Genomic DNA, 19,854 nt, shown 5'->3' on the forward strand with positions numbered 1-19,854 from the left:
ATATGGATATCGACAACAAGCAGAGCGACCTCGTTGGCCTGCTTACTGAGCATAGACGCGAGACGGCAAGAGAACATAAGAATCTACTTAACTAGGTTACGGGGCTCACTACTCGAACGGCACAACTGGAAGCAGAACTAACGGCCATGAAGTCAGAGTTCGAAGAAGTTAAGGGTTTGGCCTGCCCTCAGCGCCACAAAGAAACGGCAATAGGACTGTTGCAACATTTCGACAGGAAGAACTCCTGGAAGGACTTCCTGCAACATTTTGAAAATGTAGCAAGAGCCAACCAGTAGACCGAGAGCTACAAAGGCCTTCGACTTTCCACAGCGATAGTGGGGGATGCATTACGTGCACAGCGCTCTTTACCAGACTCCCAAAAATACAATTTTTGCCGTTTGGTAGAGAGAGTTTGAACCAACTATACAGTGTAGGAGGCAGCAGCTTAGCGAAGGCTAAACTCCGCGGAAGGGTATGTGGAATATGCGCACAGACTTCGGGAGCTGGCAACTCAGGCGCACCCAGGCTTGTCTCGTGAAAATGCCGAAGGCTTATTGATTCACCAGTTCACCACCGGAATTTCCGATTCGACTGCTGGGGAACAAATAGCGATGCACAACCCGGAGACGTTATCCCAGGCGGTCAATATCGCATTAACGCTGGAAGCCTGTACGAAATCGAGAAAAGTAACAGCCCCATCCAATTCGTGTAAAAGAAAAGACCAAGAGATGATTTCCACTATGAAACAAGTATGTAGTGAGCTTAAGAACCTACGAAGTAGTAATGTCGTTTGCGGTACATCTGTTCTCGCAATTCTACAAATATTTAATACGTTCCGGGGTAAGTACCCACAAAGTAACATACAAGGTAACTCGTAACCTGGCACGAGGTGTTAAACCCGTGTGATAACGACTGTCGTTTTCCGGCCACGCGAGGGAATAAAGTAAGTTACATTCATTCATTTCATTCAAGTAAGCATATCACTTCCACTTCTGTTAGCTGTAGCTCAATACATAAATCAAATGAATCATCAATATACATATAATTATATTCGAAAAGGTAGCTTACTAATTCAAGCAGAGGACCAAAAATAGTAACTCAGTATTGTTTTTCTTAATGTCACTTTGATGTTAGGCAAATTGTATGAAGATACCTTCAGTTCCGTTGCCGGGTAAACGTGTTAAGTTTGAGAGCCAAAAAGTAAAATCACGGCAATTTACATGCACAACTGAAGCTAGATACACCAGTTTATGGTAATGTTATGCGTTTTTGTTTGTATTTTTATATTTTAAACATATTCTTTTATGTTTATTTTTGTGAGGTTTATTATTGTGATAAGATAAACTACGCGCAAAATTGCTTGGATTTTAAAAATCGCAATATTTAAACGAAAAACAGCACCCAGCAATGATAAAATGCTATGCCGTGGGCTCGGTAATGGCGGCGACTATGACGTCATAGACGCGGAGACAATGGATAACAAAACTCGTTGTTTTACAATCCGTTTCCTAACTTGGTCTATACTAATTTTGGTTTGAATGGCTGCTGTGGCATTGAATAATACTCTTCTGTGTGGATGTTGTAAGGGCTGTCTGGTATAACAATCTTATTTCGTCGTCTGTACTATTTAACTTTGTTGTGACTCTCTTCGTGAGCGATTAAGCCGTATAGATTATAAATTGAAGCACTACAATTGACACGCGAACTTGCTTAAGCAAGGCTTCTCTGACTCTTTATATAGCGAAATTTAAATTTCCTGTTATTCTTTTTATCTGTAATATTTTTTGTAAGCCATTTGACACATTAAACCAGTGGTTCCCAAAGTATGGGTCGCGACCCAAACATGGGTCGCACAGGGTTGAAAAAGGGTCGCGCATGGGCGTAAATTAAAAAAAAAACGAAAAAAAGGCACGCAAATTAATAAAAAAAACACTCGCTAAAAGTGCGCGCGTCTGCTCCCGATTGTTTATAAAGAAACACTCGCCTTTTCTCTCTAAATAGCGGACGCGTCTGCTCCTGATCATCGATAAAGAAACACTCGCCTTTTTTTCTCTAAATAGTGGACGCGTCTGCTCCTGATCATCGATAAAGAAACACTCGCTTTTTCTTTCTTAATAGTGCACGCGTTCTGCTTATTAAATTAAATTTTAAACATAAAAATGCGCTCAAATTAGTGTCCGTTAACAGACATAAAATGTACCTATTTACGGTCCTGTTGCGCCAAGCTGGATTATGACATCATTATGTCATTGCAGATTTATTTATAACAGTCCTACAGTAAGTTACTGAAGAAGCACATTGCATTGCAGATTTTATTGCTAAAAAAATAGCGTTTAAGAGTGAGCATATGTCATTGCATATTTATTTACAACAGTCGTACAGTAAAGTAGCGCATTGCAGATTGTATTGCTAAAAATTAGCGTTTCAGGATGAGCAAATATTCTTACAAGCCAGAATTTTTAAGTTTGGGGTTCACTTCTATCAATGATCATGGTACTGCGAAGCCACAATGTGTGATGTGTTATGCAGTGTTATCGAACCAGTCTATGAAGAAAAACAAATTGAAAAGACATTTAGAAACAAATCACCCGCAACATGTAGAAAAGAATCGTGTTTATTTTCAGCACCGAGAAGTGGAACTAAAACGAAACCGATTTTGCTCAACAACGAATACAGCGCTGTTAGTCTCCAAGCAAGCCACGCTGGCATCGTACGTGGTCGCGCTACGCATAGGTAAAGAGATGAAACCACACACAATTGGAGAAGAACTCGTTAAACCTGCAGCCATTGACATGGCCAAACTCGTGTGCGGTAACGACGTGGCATCGAAATTGCAGTCCATCTCGCTATCGAATAACACAGTCAAAAGTCGTATCGCAGACCTTTCACTGAATATAAAAGACCAAGTGGTTGCCCGAATGAAGAAAGCGGGAAAGTGGAGCTATCAACTCGATGAGTCAACCGACATTGGAAAGAACGCACAGCTATTGGTTTACGTGAGGTACGAGGGTGACAAGAATCTCGAAGAAGAATTTCTGTTTTGCAAAACATTGGAAACAACGACAACTGGCGCAGACATCTTTAACGTTGTGGACAACTTTCAACAAAAAGAAGGCATTCACTGGGAAAACTGTTTCAGCTTATGCACTGACGGCGCTCCTGCGATGCTTGGTTGTCGACAGGGGTTTACTGCAAGAGTCAAGCAAGTCAATCCCAATGTCTAAGTCGTCCATTGTCTTCTGGATCGTGAAAACCTTGCTGCGCAACATTTGTCTCCGGATCTTTCAGAAGTGATGCAGGAGGTTGTTGGTGTAGTCAACTTTATCAAATCCAGTGCTGTTAACTCTCGTTTGTTCGAGCAGATGTGTGTTAACCTGGAGTCTCAATTCCAACATCTCCTATTCTACTCTAATGTGAGATGGCTTTCTCGCGGCAAGCTCTTGCGCCGTGTAGTAGATCTACGAACAGAGATGCAGATCTTTCTCAATGAAAAAAAACATCGCCATGCTAATCGATTTCAAGATAAGGAATGGATGCTCAAAGTATGTTATTTAAACGACATCTTCACCGCAGTGAATGATCTTAACATGTCAATGCAAGGCAGAAATCAAAATATCATCACTCTTTCGGAGAAATTGTCTGCCTTCAAAAAAAAGCTTCAGCTGTGGAAGAAAAAACTGGAGCGTGGACGAACGGCCGCGTTTCCTTCCATGAACGAGTATCTGGAGGAATGGAATGCAGTTATAAGATTTGATGTCATCAAACCCATTTTATCGGCGCATTTGGAAAACCTTATTACGGAGTTTGATCGCTACATCCCAGATGGAAATCTGGCATCTCAGTGGTGGGTCAGAAATCCGTTTCTGGCAAAGGTTGACAACTTATCAGAGGATGTTACAGCACTGCAGGAAGAGCTTATTGACCTGCATCACGACCAGTTCCATCGACAACTTTTATCCACAGCGTCGCTTGGAGAGTTCTAGACTTCGGTTAAGAAGAAAAAGCCAGTAATTGGTAACGAAGCAATGACTTTTCTACTCCCGTTTGCAACCACGTATCTGTGCGAGCAAGGGTTTTCTGCACTGACTGTTATTAAAACCAAGGCTCGAAGAAAAAGCCAGTAATTGGTAACGAAGCAATGACTTTTCTACTCCCGTTTGCAACCACGTATCTGTGCGAGCAAGGGTTTTCTGCACTGACTGTTATTAAAACCAAGGCTCGCAATCGTCTCGATCCTGGTGACGATATGCGCATTGCACTCACTAAATTAGAGCCGTGCATTGAAGATATCATGAAGGAGAAATTTCAGTTTCATCAATCACACTGAATCAATAATTAGTTTGTTAATAAACCATTGTTTCATAAACTGTGTACTTACTGTACTACAACTGGTTAACTTGTGTGTCTTGTCTGAATGAATGAATGTGACTTACTTTATCCACGCGTGGCCGGAAAACGACAGTTGTTATAACACGGGTGTGCACCTCGCGCCAGCTTACGAGTTACCAAGTATATTACTTTGTGGGTGATTATTTTTTTGTGGATTTTTTCATTTTTATGTATGGCTGATAATTTGGACAACCCATTAGTGACCACTAGGTTGGAGCAATTGCCGTTAAGTGTCTTGCCCAAGGACACATACGCCCACAATGGTAGCAGCGACGAGCCTTGAACCCATTATCTCTGGGTTAGAGGCAGGCGCGCTAACCACTTCGCCACGGCGCCGGACCGGTCTACTTCATACATATCCAAAAAAACAGTATAGAATGCATACATTAGAAGTAGATTTTTTTCGATGTTTAAGGTTTGGGTACATGGGTCGCGAGATGTTCATAAAACTCGAATTTGGGTCGCGCTAAAATAACTTTGGGAACCACTGCATTAAACCAAAGTAAATAGATCTATGGTGCCAATGATATTATTAAAAAGTTACGTGCAATTTCTCTCTTTGTCCAATAAAACAGTAAAAAAGCTCATAGTAAACATAGCTGTCTTTATTTTATTCCATTTAATTGAATGATTTCACTAATAACAACAATGAGGTAGATCAGAAGGTTTGCTGTTTTGTAAAGCGCTGAAACTATACACCTAGGGTGAAGATAATTTTTTCATTGTTGACTAACTTCTTTACGAATTCCTTGGAATACATGTGCCGGCACATGCACCGATGGTGCAGCAGCTTGTGTACTGGCATTAAGTGTGGCGTGGTAAAACGAATTTAAGACATGGTCCCTCTCCATAAAGAGGTCTTTGCTGCGAAAAGCTGTCTCAAGAGCTGCACAAAGTGTTGAATGATGTTGTGAAGTAAACTTCATCAAAGCGTTTCCATGACAGGCCACGACAACCTTCACGTGACAAATGGATGGGAAAATCAGAATGCCGCGGAACACATTCGACAACATCACAAAAATACTGGCGCTGAACTGACTTAACAATGTCCAACACAGCGACATCAAGCTCGCATGACTTCAATGGGTTCGCTGGTACGTATAGACCAAGTTTGGTAACGGCGCGAACCGCCTATACAAATGCATGGTCGGCATGTGTTCATTTAGTTCTTGTAAGCGATACAAAGCTAGAAAACACGTGTAGCAGTTGTTTTAACATTTAAAATATAATTTAAAATATAAATCTTGGTATATAATATAAAATCTAAGAATTAATGTGAAGTAAATTAATATTTTGACTGGTTTTCGGCGTACGGTGGTGGTTTAACAGGGTACTTTACGTTGGCGATTAAGACTAGCAGCAATCAGCTTAGTTTACATAATAGTATATGATCATACCTACGAATCTACAGTGCCATTCTTTACTACATTTATAATCCAACATGAGTGGACATGCAGCTCCAAACTGCTTAAGTACTAGCAGATAATAATTCAAGCAGAGGACCAAAAACAGTAACTCAGTATTGTTTTTCTCAATGTCACTTCGATGTTAGGCAAATTGTATGAAGATACCTTCAGTTCCGTTGCCGGGTAAACGTGTTAAGTTTGAGAGCCAAAAAGTAAAATCACGGCAATTTACATGCACAACTGAAGCTAGATACACCAGTTTATGGTAATGTTATGCGTTTTTGTTTGTATTTTTATATCTTAAACATATTCTTTTATGTTTATTTTTGTGAGGTTTATTATTGTGATAAGATAAAAACATTAGTAGAAAGCCATGTTTACGCGCAAAATTGCTTGGTTTTTAAAAATCGCAATATTTAAACGAAAAACAGCACCCAGCAATGATAAAATGCTATGCCGTGGGCTCGGTAATGGCGGCGACTATAACGTCATAGACGCGGAGACAATGGATAACAAAACTCGTTGTTTTACAATCCGTTTCCTAACTTGGTCTATACTAATTTTGGTTTGAATGGCTGCTGTGGCATTGAATAACTCTTCTGTGTCGATGTTGTAAGGGCTGTCTGGTATAACAATCTTATTTCGTCGTCTGTACTATTTAACTTTGTTGTGACTCTCTTCGTGAGCGATTAAGCCGTATAGATTATAAATTGAAGCACTACAATTGACACGCGAACTTGCTTAAGCAAGGCTTCTCTGACTCTTTATATAGCTGCACATTGCGAAATTTCCTGTTATTCTTTTTATCTGTAATATTTTTTGTAAGCCATTTGACACATTAAACCAAAGTAAATAGATCTATGGTGCCAATGATATTATTAAAAAGTTACGTGCAATTTCTCTCTTTGTCCAATAAAACAGTAAAAAAGCTCATAGTAAACATAGCTGTCTTTATTTTATTCCATTTAATTGAATGATTTCACTAATAACAACAATGAGGTAGATCAGAAGGTTTGCTGTTTTGTAAAGCGCTGAAACTATACACCTAGGGTGAAGATAATTTTTTCATTGTTGACTAACTTCTTTACGAATTCCTTGGGATACATGTGCCGGCACATGCACCGATGGTGCAGCAGCTTGTGTACTGGCATTAAGTGTGGCGTGGTAAAACGAATTTAAGACATGGCCCCTCTCCATAAAGAGGTCTTTGCTGCGAAAAGCTGTCTCAAGAGCTGCACAAAGTGTTGAATGATGTTGTGAAGTAAACTTCATCAAAGCGTTTCCATGACAGGCCACGACAACCTTCACGTGACAAATGGATGGGAAAATCAGAATGCCGCGGAACACATTCGACAACATCACAAAAATACTGGCGCTGAACTGACTTAACAATGTCCAACACAGCGACATCAAGCTCGCATGACTTCAATGGACCAACGGACAAAACACGTGACACTGAACGAGAATAACGATTTCGAAAGAAACAAGCAAAACGTTTTAATCAAGCAAATGCCCTTTGCAATCTAACAAAACAAGAATACCTGGACAACAATTAAACGATACCCGACTCCGGCTCAACGGCCGCGACCACAACACAAGTACGTTTAACTTCAGGATCTACGTCCGACAACTTTTAAACCGCGGGACAAACAGGCTACTCGGCCTCGCTTTGCAACAAAATTGTGGGCCATTAAACCACAACAAAGCTGGCACTGAATCTATCTGATCAGGCCATAACCCACGCGACGCAACATCAGCAGCATTTCGAGCAGAATCGACATGCCTCCATTGCGACCGTTTCGAAAACTCGTGTATCACCAACAACCTATTCACCTTCGTGACATACTGCAAAACAGATGGCGAATCCGTCCAACGCAACACGTGACAACTCATCCACAATAAACTGAGCCACTGAGCCAATTTCACACCAACCAAAGCAGCACATAACTCTAACCGGGGAACTGAGCCAATTTCACACTAACCAAAGCAGCACAAGGCTCTAACCGTGGAATAGTCAACGACTCAATAGGGCAATTCGGGACATACCAAAACACCCTCACACGACACACGCAATATGCAGACGCGCCGTATTCAGACTCACTTGCATCACAAAACAGACTCACTTGCATAACAAAAACAATGTAACTCAACAAAATCAACCAAGGCTGCCAAACCAAAACAACGTGGCAGCACAACACGTTCCAATCACGTAACCCCGCGCAACCATTTATACCACGTATCAGCATGCTCACGCCGCTGCGTGCACGACAGGAAAGCATTTTCATCGCTACCTGGTGGTACTGGAAACCTTCTTTACGGAATTTTCCATAATGGCAAGAGCCTTCCGGTCGTCTTGAGACACTCCGTAAAATCGTGCCGAAACATCTTCTCCATCCGATCATGCAGACGTGCCGTGCGACAACAAGCGTGATTGACGTTTCCTGCAATTGTACCTCGCTCCTCTAGAATTGCTGTCTGGGCCAATGAAAACCACCCCAACACCGTACGGATAGCACTTGGTTCATCATCGCGACTAATTCGTTCCTCTAGAACACGATGAGCCGATCGTACACCGGCCCCGATGAGAATATCCACCTCCGCATCAAGCGCGGGAAAACACAAACCCTCTAGATGTTCAAAACGTAACGCAACGGAATTCTTTGGAATACTTTCCCGGAGCTCCGGTGGGCGATCGATGGCGATAACTGAGTTGAGCACCAACGTACTGTTTTCTTCCGCCCGCTTGGGAACAGAATGCTCTGCTGGACGGCTGCCGCAACTTCACCCGTCACCTTAATAAACTCCTGCACGTCAAATCCTGTAACCGGCCTTGCGCCAGCAGCCTCACCACGAGGAGGTTCCTCGTGTGTCATGGGGTCTCGTGGAGGTCCCACCATTGTTGTCTCCAAGATAGAATGTGAATATGGCTCACGCGAAACTTGTGGTTGATCTGCCACCCATTCCTCCACATCCACAGGCACTTTTCCTTTCCAGCGATTGCTCGTGCTCTGCCTCGAATTCCAACGCCTTAGCTTTCAGGATACCTTTCTTACGGTTCAATTATATTCGGCCAGATTGAAGTTCAATCCTTTGGAATTCAGCCTCGAGGTCGGCTTCTTCCCTTATTTGTTCAGCACGAAGCTTCAACGCTCTCGAGCGCACAAACCGACCACATGATGACGGCGGAATCCTTGCTTGTACCGGATTTGAAGATGTGGAAGGTGGAAGAGAAGTCTTGTGACAAACAGCGAGTAGGTACGCTTCCCATCGTTCGTTCACCTGGCGTTTCTTTCTAACAACGGCGTCTCGCCTTTCTTCTACCTCTACGCGCTCGGATTCATATTTATCTTCGTCAGCATTAAGTAATAAATATTCGTCGCACGCTCCTAAACTTTTGTCCGCAGCCTTGTGGAATTCCGAGGCTTCTGTTGCGCTGCATCCGGGTCGCTCACGTTAGCCAACTTAGATTCCAACTGTGAACGCGACAACGTCACTCGCCCGAGAAGTCCATCAATTGTGCGTCGTTTCGCTTCAACTTGCTCGTCTTGCATGAAGAGGTACTCCTTCCGTGTACGACATTTTAACCAACAATTACCAAAAAACAAACAAGTTCACACTTAACCAAACAAAACAACCCAAATCGTTAATCAACTAACTAAAGGAACCAAAGCAACCACTGCCAACAAACCCAAACCAAACAGGCCACTAATCATGCAAACACGCGGCGCTCCCAGCGCGTCAATCGACACTCCGCGAAATCTCACTCGGACCGACAAACGTTAACCGACGGCTTCTCACCCACAATTCCTCAACAATCTACTAGGACAACTTTAACGCAACAGCAAGTCGAATTGGAAAATCCAATGTAGCCGACAAGCTACACCGAAAAAAAATAACTAAAAAATAAATTAACAAGAGGCTTCCATCGGAACAAATTTAATCCAAAACTAATGAAATAAACAACGATCAATGCACGCGACTGAGGACTAAGAAGTAAAACAAATCAACGTTCGGGTATAGGGGAGGGAAATCAAGGGGTATTTATAACTGTCGTTGACGCAGAGTATAGTGGTATGTGGGTAGGGGTAGGTTTTCCGAAGCTCTTTCAATAACAATGCCTATTTCTAGCCCCTTATTCAAATAGAATCAAAGAATGGTTAAAAATAGGAACTGAACTTAAAACAGCATGAACGTAGAGGTAACTTAAAATAACATAAAGCGTAGACGGAGACGTGCACTGTGCAGCCGTCGTTAAATAGAACTGAGGACGAACAAAGTCAAATACACACGAGACGAAAATCAACCATGCATACGAAACAAAGGAGAAAAGAATCGCGCTGGCATCGGAAAACAATGGGGAGAAAATAAACCACTATTTAGGGCGACACTGTACATTACAATAACCATCAATGTATTTCAGAATCTGTGAAAAAGTAAACGAATATAAAATAAAATGAATGAATGAATGTAACTTACTTTATCCTCGCGTGGCCGGAAAACGACAGTCGTTATTACACGGGTTTAACACCTCGTGCCAGCTTACGAGTTACCATGTATGTTACTTTGTGGGTGATCATTTTTTTGGATTTTTTTATGTATGGCTGATAATTTGGACAACCCACTAATGATCACTGGGTTGGAGCAATTGTCGTTAAGTGTCTTGCCCAAGGACACATACGCCCATAATGGTAGCAGCGACGAGCCTTGAACCCATTACCTAATGGTTACAGGCAGGCGCGCTAACCACTACGCCACGGCGCCGGGGTAGTAGCTTATGTATATATTTTCTCTTTCATCAATAGCAAATGATATTTGTGCATCGGCTGGCTTAAATTTAATTGCCTGTTTCTACTGCAAAACTGTGGCATCCAACACCTGAAGCCTTGCAGCCAAATTCTGTCTCATTTCTAGAGATTCCCCCGTTTCCATACATATGAGGATATTCCCTATATACCTGATTTATATTATGATGACTCCTGAACTTAGTTACTTAACTGTATTACATGATTTTAAAAAAAGTATTAAATAAGTTTCTGAAATTTCAATCCCAACCGACCTGCACATGTTAATACCTGTATAATAAATCTCACAAAATGTGGAGCTGAAGTTCTCTCAAAAATGTGATGCTCATTATGTGAAATACTGTCGATGCCTTATTTATCTCGCAGTTCTCGCATGCTGGATTAGCCATGATTAAAACTTACTTAACAGTCACGCCTTTTGTCCAAAACATTATTTCTTTTTTATCAAGTGGTGTGTTTTGACAACTGTTGTTTAAGCGTTACTACCTGTCTCTTCCTTTTTTTATTTCGTTTGTAATTATTATTTTTTCGCATTACCGGCATTTTGTGCTGCTTTTAATGTGTCTTTTTGTTGTTTAAATTTTTCATGGGCTATCGATAACATCTTAGGTAGGTATTTTTAGAGTATTACAAATAAAGTTAATGAAACGCTTTAAAGTTATTATAAGATGCTTAAAATGTCAATTTTAAGCCTGCATTTACAACTATAACTTGAGGTGGAGAGAACAGAATTGTTTTTAGGGTGGTTGTGTGTAACAACTGCGGAATGATTGAAAACCCTGTGAACGATTGGTTTCTGCAACCTGACATGCGAGCGCGTGATTATTAGCCACGTATCGACTGCCCTGTTAACAATTGAAAAATACGCTATTTTGTGTCTTTTTGCCAAAGGGACACGTATAGTTTCTTGGAAAACGCGCAGTTGCAGGAAAACAAGCAATTGTGACTTCCTTAAGCATATATCAGTTTTTCCTTATGTTTTATAGTTACGCAACACGAACACGGCTCTTTTATGTTTTCCCATTATGCATAAAGTGGAATCTGGGAGACAAACTCGTCACAGTGAGCAGAAATTGTTCTTATCGGAACTCGATCAATCGGTAAATTCTTTACACTCACAGTGTGTTAGAAGTGCACAGATAAACACGCAAAACGTAAGAAAAGGTAGATTTCCGTACACAACTGATTGTCAGGTCTGTAACAAATGCGTAATTTTTACGCACATTCTGAAATTTACAAGACGCTAACAACTTTGGGAAAAATAAGTCGTTTTGGGTTTCTTTGTCATCTAGTTATCCCTTGCTCCTACAACAACAATGCCATATTATACCAAATTACAGTTCTGTACCCTTCTCTACACATAGGCGATAGTGTGACGTGTATACACCGATTTATTTTTAAGTGACCAGTATTCCCTTCATCATAAACCCTATCATTAAATATGTGCCTAACACACAGTCCACCGCTATATGTCTGCTTGAAAAGGCTTTTATTCAAAACGTTGTAAAAGTGGGTTTGCTGACGGAACAATCTAACAAAGTATCGTTTATCTAAAGTTCAACAGGACAACATAGCTTCAGTTATAAGGCACATTTGCACACATCGCAATTTCGTTGTGAAAGCTAATTTGTAATATACAGAAGTGCCGCACCAACACTTTCATTTCCATCGTTTATTATAAAACGCTTTTGTTGTTGTTGTTCACACGAAACTCTTAATAAATATATTCAGCTTCTTGGGAAATCTGACAGAATTACTCGATAAAACCGGATACTGCATTTGGTTTCCTGTATAATCTATGCATATGCCGTTAAGTTTACAGCATCTAACCAAGACTTGTATTAAGGAATGGTGAGAGTATAATTCGTGCCATTTTCCAGTTCATTAACATTACTTTGCCGTCACTGATTTTTAATATATCAATGAAACATTGACTTCAGTTGTACTTTCGTGATTGAATGTTGGGTAAAAACAATTTGATTAAAACACAATATTTACAAGGCTGGAAATGTATGTTGCGTCGTGCTGGTTATAAATTAAACCCGCATAATATAAAAAAACGCATTCGTAAACCGTAATGTATATAGTGTCATAATTATAGTAGGATGGGGAAGATGGGATACCTTCGGCGCATAACATCCGAATATCCTGATCGTTTTTTGAACTGTTAATAACTGTCTATGGGAGTCATGAGCATATAGTTTTATAATTCTTTGAAAGTTCCTTGTTTACTACCACATTGGACGAGAAAATAGAGTTAAAATGTGTCCCAACTTCCCCCACCCTACTATATACTGACTTCTATATTGTAGTATTCCCTCTGTATGCAAGAAGCGTCACAGGAAGTTATTAAAACGCTTTAAAGATATTAAATGGGAATGGGAGCAGCAATTTTCCCATTTTATGTTTTAGGTTGGCGAAGTCATGTCATTTAAATGGGGGTTCTCCCTAGTATCTGTGTTTTGTTTTCTAAAGGTGACGAATGCCATGTAAGTAATTACAATTTTTATATAAATTTTTTAAATTCTGTTTCTTACGATGGGTATTGTTTTAAATAAATTGTAGCAAATTACTTTAATTGTTACTACCGCAATTTTCATGTTTATAGCGTGTTCACCTAATGCTTGATATGAGATATCATGGTTCTTATACATTTCAGTTAGATATGGTATATTTTGTATAATAATATTTTTTTAAATATCAGCTTCTATTACCAACAAACGCTAGAGTTTACAATACTTAAACATTTAGAACAAGATATCCAACTGTGATATTGAAGGGTGGGGTAAGATGGGGTGTTTTGTCCCATTTTGTGGCAAACAGACTTCCACAATCGTAGAACCGCGACCGTAAAATATTGTGTTAAATGTTGAAACATATTTATGAAATATCGGATTTATGTGCTGACCCATCTCACCCCAGGGTACGATACAGTTATATTGTTCATGTTTAAACAATATATATTTTTAGGAACGCAAGTCACACATCACAAAGTCAAGGTATGTTTATAACCCCTATTTTATATTCAGGTAAAAACAGTTATAGTTGTGGTTAGATCTCGTGTGTCAATAGGACAAATTGATAAATTACTAGCTCATATGAAAAACTTCGTACAAAGCAAAACTATATTTTTAATACAATCGCTCGTTGGTACTGTGTGCTGGGCAATTCCGAATTATAACACTAGTCTTTATTGCGCTTCATATGCGATGGCTTCTCTCACCTCGTGGCGGAAGCTATTAAATTGCAGTTATTGCTTTTCTTCGTCTGACTGCTCTTTTAAACAAGATACGACTAATAATACTTATTTGAATAATATGAGGTAATGATGTCATTTATAGGTTCTTTTAGCGTCATATGATATTTTTAATATAATAGGATGGGGGGAGATGGGACACTTGGTCAGGCGTGATTTTTTTATTTTTACGGTTCCCCATTTGATGATCATCAAAACATTAATGTTACAGAATTTTTCTACAATATTATCACGACTTTATAAAACGCCCGTCAAAGCCAAATACTCTTGTTCAATATTAAAAAATATGTTAAATCGAAACAGTATGTTTTGAACAGGATAAGATGGGGAAAAATGGGCCACGTTGTCAGACGAAACTTTTATAATTTAATATTTTAGTTTCATAGATTCATAAAAAGCTTGAATATTTCGTACAGTTTGATTTAGGCTCATAAAAATAGCTTTAGTTTTGTGAAAAAAAAAAAAGATATAAACATAAATAAAATAGACAGGGATCAATATGACTTTAATTTAAGATAAAAACAACGAAAAATAGTTTTTATATATATTTTCAAAATATTATCTTTTTATTATATTAGCATTTTATAGTTGAAAACCCCCTGAGGTATAAATTACTAAATTAAAAGCAAATCTTTCAAAGTTTGGCAATTAAATATACAAAACTACAATGTGGGAGAAGATGGGACTCTAAATTGAAATATATTTACATTAGCAGTATTCTGCAACTTGTAGTTAACCTACCGAGTTTAACAGGCTGTGCTAGTTTTTTTGAATTGTAAACTTTATATATATAACCTTAAACAGATATTTTTTTGTTGTTTTTATCTCAAATTAAAGTCATATTGACCCCTGCCTATTTTCTTCATGCTTATATCTCAGTGTTTTTTTACAAAACTAAAACTAGTTTTATGAGACAAAATCAAACTGTACGGAATATTCAAGGTTGTTTTATGAAGCTATGAAACTAGTTTAATCGTTCGCACACGCAAACTAAAAAAAATCATTGGCTTTACTATGATTTAGCGAGCATTAAAAATAGCACCTTACTATTTCGCATTTTTTTACCTGTTCAAAGTATACTGTTTCTATTTTACATATATTTTTTAATATTTAAAAACAGTAATCAGCTTTGACGGGCGTTTTATAAAGTCAGGGATAATACAATTAATAATTCTGTAACCTTATTTTCCTGATTATCATCAAATGGGGGTCCGTAAAAAGAAAATTTAAAAAAGGTCTCGTCTGACGAAGTGTCCCATCTTCCCCCACCCTATATTCGAAATTTGGTCATTTGCACTTGGTGATAATTTATAAGAAGTGGCTTGTGCTCAAAATTATCAAATTTATGTTATTACAAATTCATATACTTTTGTAGGATGAAATATTTATCCATTGATGTTCGAACATTACCCATTGTGTTCAAACAATACCAATTGTTATGCAATAATATAATGTATAGGTAACATGTTAAAAATTAAAGCAGTAGGGCAAGAAAAAGAATGTTTAGACCTAATTTTCAAAGCGTACAGTATTGTTTCGTGTTAATTACGTATATTCCTATTTATAAATACACTTAATAATATCAAAAGTAACAATGATTTTAAACTGTCCCATCTTATCTTGTGTGTTTCGCAAAATAACTCCTCGTGTTTTTTATTATATTTTATTAGGTTGGTGTCAATTGATAAAGGAATGACGTTACTTTCGTGGTATTTTTCAAAAACTGTTATCTATTTTGATTTTGGAAATATTTAGCAATATGTGCTTAAGTGTCCCATCTTCCCCCATTGTACTATATAGAAAATATATTCGAAATTGAGTCATTTGCAGATAATTTAGAACAAGTGGCTTGTGCGATAAAACAGTGTAGCAATACCCAATTTGTAGCAAAAGTGTAGACTTTATTAATCGTTATTATCAATTTCCTGTTAGTACAAAACAATACCAATTTCACCTAAAAACCCGTCATATATTTTGTATACGGAAATATTGAGGAATGTGTGCTTAGGTGTCCCATTTCTCCACACTACTTTTTGGAAAGTATTTGTTGACGCACTTTTGGTATCCTTTTAGTTAATGGTATAACAATCAAGGTCACAACATAGTTGTTTTGTACAAATCCCCTCGTAGCCGTCGAACAAAGCAACACGGGAAGCAATTGTAACCTGATACCACAGTTATAAGCCTGCAGAAAGTTACTATAGTAGTGTTGCACATGTGGGCTTTCAATTGTAGAACTCGACGCACGCATGTACGATGGAAGATAAAATGAGAAAGTTTCTTAGTAAAGGTACACACAATAAAACCTTTAGAATAGATGATATATAAATATGGACCGTTGGTGAAAAGATAAACATTTAGGCCTAAAACACTGAAAAAGGAGATCGGCGACTAAAATTAAAATACGTAAGAAACTGTTTACGCTGCTAATTGTTCATGTGTAATATGTTTTGTTCAAATCAAAACTTCAACACAGATTTTTGAAATACGCAAAATTGATTTGATTTTTATTAACGAAGATTTGATTTTTATAAGGGTTACATATTAGGGTAATTACCCACTTGGAAAGAATATATGTTATTTATTTCCATCCAAAAAATGAGTTTTAAAATTTTCAAAAAATGAATTTTAAATTTTTTTGGGAACAATTAAATTTATTTAGCCACCTCTGACGGTGCAACAGAAGTCGTTATAACACAGGTGTTCTGTTTCATACACCTTGTGCCCGCTTACAGGTTACCACGTATGTAAATTTGTGGGTGATTGTTTTTTTGACAACACATTAGTGGCCACTGAGTTAAACAAATGTAATTGTAAAAATACAACTACAGCTTTTAGTTGTTATGCAGGTTTAAATATAGTGAATTTTCATATTAAATGTAGGGTAGGGGAAGATCGGACACTTTTTCATTATATTTTTGCATCCAAATTAGTAGTAAACAAAGTACATGCGAAGAAATATATACCTGTATCCTCACGACTGACATGAACCATTGTTGAATAAATGATTGAAGTTGTTCATTCAACCATTGTTAATTGTTGTTTGGGGTATTTAGATGTAAAGTGCTAAAGGTGTCTTATCTTACCTCACATTACTTTACGCTATTTCAGTGTCACATTCTAATTTGAATTTATTTTGTTAATTTTAGATACTGCCCTACATTGTAGCACATATGGACAAGTCAACTATCGAACATTTGATGGAAAATTATTCGATTTCGATGGCAAGTGTTCGTATAACCTTGTGTCTGGTAAAGAAGGAGGAAGCCATATATTTCAGATTTATGTCAAGAATGAACAAAGGTACTTTTTACATAACTGTAGTACACATGTGAGTGAAGAGACGTATGTGTTTTTAAATGGAGAAGGAAACACAGAAAATATACTTCTGATTCTGACCTATATAACTTGACTGTGTCTGTTCTACAAAGACTGTATTGTAATTTATTTTATATAACAAAAAAGGCAAACATTCAAAAGACTCGAAAAAAGTAAACAAAATTATGATTTAGTTTTAAGGAAGCTCTTTATTATGATTTATTACTGGCCTAAGTTCTGGAATCCATTGCCTGCAAGAAGGTTAAGATTGCATTGAAAACAATATGATCAATTTTCAATCAATTACACAGAGGTCAATACCATTATTTCAATAAAGTGGTAGTGCAATTTCCTGTTACAATCAGCCAGTTACCAAGTTCATTATTATAGTGAAGATTGTATCAACACTGAGCCACAGTTTTAAATATTTAAATTGCTTTGACTAGAAGGTCGAGCTTACACTGAGAACAATACCAACAATGCAAAAAGACCGGGGTTGCAATTTCCTTCCTTGAGCCAGTGATCAAGTCAATCAAGAACTTTAGTCTGTCTAATGAAATTGTTATAGCTTAAGGCAATTTCTATTAAGTGTATTTTTGAAAGTGACACACACACAACCCTTTTGGCAGGATTTTGTATTAAACCCAGTAACCTTTGATTATTGAAATAGGACACCTGTTTATAACAACTGTCGTTATCCCGCTATGTGAGGATGGGACATAATACATAAAAAATACATTTTCACACATTTATTGTGACTGCAATCATTGGTCTAATGGTTGAGTAGTATTGTGATATAGAGTCTAGGAAAATTTTAGTATTTTAAATTTCCTAATATTTTATTCTTTTGTAGATGTGTGAATGGCACCTGCAGACGAGGGATTGTAATTTATTTAGGCCACTCTAAGCAGAAGATAAGTTTGGACACAAATGCTAATGGGACAGTTTCTGTAACAACTGACACTCACAGTTTAGATTTGCCTTCCACAGCTTACTCTCATGGAATAGAAGACGTATGCGTTTGTTTTTATTAGTGTGTATTTGACTTTATTACATGAGTATCGCAGACCATGTATAGTGCCATGGCACTGTGTTAGATGCTAGATGCTGCTACCATCATGTTTATATGTGTACTTGGGCAAGATACTTATTGTTTATCAATACAACCCAGTGGTTTCTTATGGATTATATTTGTTAGTCTTGAAATACAGAAAAAATGTTTATGGTAACTCGTAAGCAGACATGGAAGCCTGTGAAACAGAACACCCAAGCACTCACACAGTGGTAACGGCATCAAACCCTTAACTTTATACTCTCTATTACAATCAATAAAGCTAACCACTGTTCCTTGGCATTCTAATATAACACAAATAATTCATTGCTTCTAGATTGCTGGTAATGTAATTGTTAAAGGACCTTACTTTGCATTGGTATGGGACACCAAAGAAAATATAAATGTGGAGGTAAACTAATGATTTTTTTATAGTTTTGGTATGTTTATTGTTTTATGCTGACGTTTGATTCTGTATATAACTTTGGGACACCAATATGGAACTAACGATTTTCATGTTATACCAACAAACCTAGTATTTAATTTCATATACAAAAAGGTATAAAACAAAATTGATCCTTTGAAATCAGTTTTTTTCTTGATAGCTATATGAATGAGATTGTGGTATCTCAGTATTACTAACAGATCATTGCAGCAATTTAATTCTTGACTGTTTCTCCTTTTTATTTTTGACCTACTTTATTATTATAAATTTCATTTTTTTAACAATTACTAGATTAAACTTATTGTATTAAATTTAACCTCCCTGTTATATAGATTGATCCGGAATGGAAAAATAAGACTGTAGGTTTATGTGGGAATTCCAATGGTAACAAAACAGATGAGTTTACCAATGAATATGGAACACTGCCTTCAGCACAAGCATTTGGAAACAGTATGGCTGGAGTTGGTAAGATCATTCTGTTGCGAATTTTATCAGTCAAATTATAACTATTTGCAACGTATATGGATTTAGGTATAGCGGCCACTCCCACACCATTTTTACTAGTAGTTTTTACACCCACTAAGTGTGTAACAATTTTTTTAATTCAATAAATATAACAATAATATCTTTAAACCTCTGTATTAATAGGTTGTGGAAAGACAACAACTAGCAGATGCAATCTTTCTCCAGCAGACAAAGCGATATGCAACTTTACATCAGAGATAGGGCTTAACTGCTCTAAGGTATTATTATGGGAAATTTAAAACTTCATTTAAAATTTGAACAACTTGAATAAAGCGATTAAAATATTTGATCAGATAGTTTTATTTGTTCTTACCAAAACAACTTGATCAAGTTTACTTCCAGGTTATTTTTTTCATTTGCTGATCTACAGTTTTCCTATTACATACTGTTGCCTTTTTTGCAAATCTGACCAGATTTTGAAAGTTAGTTTATCGAGTATATCAGATAATAAATAAAATAGTGTAGGAAAGTTCCAGAATTTAATTCTATACATTTTTGAATATTTTTATGAACAGAAATTTGATGCTGCCTTATATAAAGAACAATGTTTGAACACTCTTTGCAAATACTTAACACCTATGGACGGTTTTTGCAACATTGCAGAAGCTTTACTAAGGGAATGTGGTGCAATAAACAACACTGTTTTCTCTGAGAAATGCCGT

General features: G+C 37.6%; 1 protein-coding gene across 1 annotated transcript in view; it reads left to right on the plus strand.

The window, feature by feature from the left end:
* LOC149733223 (uncharacterized) overlaps positions 1-19,854 on the plus strand; it is an 81,444-nt gene that overhangs the window by 139 nt on the left and 61,451 nt on the right. The gene's annotated exons all lie outside the window — the stretch shown is intronic.

This window comes from Ciona robusta, chromosome 7, assembly GCF_009617815.1.
Source record: "Ciona robusta chromosome 7, ASM961781v2".
In the NCBI taxonomy this organism is placed as follows: Eukaryota; Metazoa; Chordata; class Ascidiacea; order Phlebobranchia; family Cionidae; genus Ciona; species Ciona robusta.